Here is a 2,680-nt window from a genome sequence, read left to right as displayed (position 1 = left end):
AACAGTTAGGCAAACGGAGTAAAAAAACCTCTTGTTCGCTTGCATTTTAAAGCCAAACAAACAAGCAAACAAATCAATTATTTCTGTCCAAAAAGACTACAGATGATTGTTACTTAATTCCAGTTGAGAATAACCATTCGAGTTTCATTCCTGACCAAAGGAAAAAACGACTAAACCACTTTTTGAAAAATATGCATCCACTTGAAATAACTCATCCGTAGAAATAATAAAAGTTTAGTGTCTAAGAATATAATTTGTGTACTAAATTCTTTCACCAAGTTTGAGCTATTACTGGTGAACTGTTTTGTCGTTCTCGTTCTCTTTCTCTCTTTTTTCGTTTCTGTTCTTCTGTCATAGGCCGTCCAGGCATCTTGCAACCTCAGTAGATTCAAAATTAAAAATCTTAAGATAAGACTTATGCCAACAATTGCAGTTCAGAGCAAAAAGCAGCACTAAACAAATTAACAATAAACACTCAGCTTTAAGTTTATATCCCTCCAATGCTTGACTTGAATAACTACGTAGCCACCAGTGTGTTCTGACCACAGCAATGTTATGTCAAACCTGGATTGAAACCAGCGAAAAATGCAGAAAAAAAATATTGTCCAAACCGTTTTCTACCTTGGGCTGAACACGAAAAGCGTCGACTGTCAAGAGCTTTTGTTGACGCAGCATGGCCGTGTAGCCGCGTCGAGCCACAGAAAGAGCGCGAAAAATTACGCCTCGTTTATGATCAGGCGTGCGTGTCTGACCATGCTTGATCCTGCTATCCAATCAACAACCAGTCCCTGATCAGCGGTAAACTAAAAAAAAGCTGACCTCGATAAGGTCCAACTTGAGCCCGCGATATGGTCACGTGATACTGGTCAGCGGATACCTTATTTTGACAGGTGTCAATGGGCCATTTCCGAGTTGCTATTTGTGTCGGTTTCGAAGTGAGTCTTGGCGCTCAACTATTGTAAGGGAAATGAGTTTGATTTGCATAAGAATACGCAACTCATTTGTGCACCAGGACTGGCTTTGAAACTGTGGCATGCAGCAACTCGGAAATGGGCTGTTGACCAGAACATTGATGTCCAATATCAAAGAGGTATGCTGTAAATTGAGCCTGTAATATGGTCACGTGATACTGGTCACATTGGCATACATGGAAGGGTGGACGAACCTACGGTCGTACGGTGACCAAGACCAAGATTTTCTTAACTGTGGTGCTCCGCTATTAATCTGCGGTGGTGATCAGATGTATGAGATAGAAATAGCAAAGCCTATGCTTATATGAGGCTGTCTCCGTAAAAGCAGTCCGGTCGATCTAGTTAGAAAAATAGATTTCGCTCATTTCTTGTGTGTTGCAAGACTTTCATGTGCTTATACTAAAACCATTTACATTATTGGAGTTCTGAGGGACTTTTGTTCACCCGCTCGAACGCTCCCAACTATCAAGAACTAAGGAAGCATGTACAAAACAACAACGATGGACAGTTACTTCATATCTTTTGAATGCACAAAGGTGACTTTCATTAACATTGAGATTGAATGAAGCTGCCGGCGACACTTCAAAGGCACCCCTATCACACAGCCTGATAAGACACGCGAACACCGATCGGCGATCTTCAAAGGCACCCCTATCACACAGCCTGATAAGACACGCGAACACGCGAACACCGATCAACCTCATACTATAAATATGAAAAAGTGAGGCGGTCTTTTTCAATCAAGCCAACACAGCTGGTAAGTAAGTACCACACATAATGTCATTCTGGAGAGAAACCTTGCGTCTCGTCCTTGATGGAATATTTATAGCTCTCTGAATTTGCCTAAATTCGGCGATCTCCAAGTTTTGGCTCCACATTGAAGACTCGTTAATAGAGAGCGTTGCACATACCTCGCACGCAGATAGATCTAAAACAATCCTAAATAAACGAAAAAGACATTTAAATGAATTACAGGTCAATTGAAGGGGAATAAAACCTCTTTTAACGGCTTCAGCTTGGCTTACGTGCCACAGATGAATGTTTCAGTGTTCGAATTTCGTTCCATGCTTTACCGAAAATAAGGACGATCTCTGCTGTCTAAGCACTGGATCCCGGAAGGTGCAAATCAAATTTAGATATCTGAGTTGCTTTTTGTCTGCCATTATCATTCTTACATCGACGTCTTCCTCGACAAAACGGTGAACATCAGTGAAGATTGCCGCGACAGAGCTGCACAACGACTGCGCATGTGCAAGATGTCATGACAACAAGAGCAAATTTCGGCTCTAACGTGATCATAGTTAGACGTGATGATGTGAGGTTCTGCTGTCGTTTTCTTTTCTTTTGGCACCAGACCGCGAATATTTCCTTCTTCTGCTTTCGCAAATTATAATTTGACCACTGTAAGGTTTATATATATTGGGGAATACGTTAAAACTAGTTTATATCTTGCGTGCTATCGAATCAAAGCGTTCTTCCCGAATCAGAGATCTTTCACGAAGAGTATTGTTTTGCGGTCTGTTTTACATCGTTTTATGTGCTTTCACATTTCTAAGAAGCGTCGTGTATCTTAGTTAAGTTATGTTTTAGACTGTGGCCCTTTTTGCAGAAACTCTTGAATAATGAAAGGCAAGTAACGAATTTTATTTGTTCGATTTACATGTAGACAGCGCTGGCGATGTTGGCTGAAACCAGGATGGGATGGGATG

This window comes from Montipora capricornis, chromosome 11 (assembly GCF_036669925.1).
Source record: "Montipora capricornis isolate CH-2021 chromosome 11, ASM3666992v2, whole genome shotgun sequence".
Classification (NCBI taxonomy): Eukaryota; Metazoa; Cnidaria; class Anthozoa; order Scleractinia; family Acroporidae; genus Montipora; species Montipora capricornis.
This window is presented reverse-complemented; position numbering follows the sequence as displayed.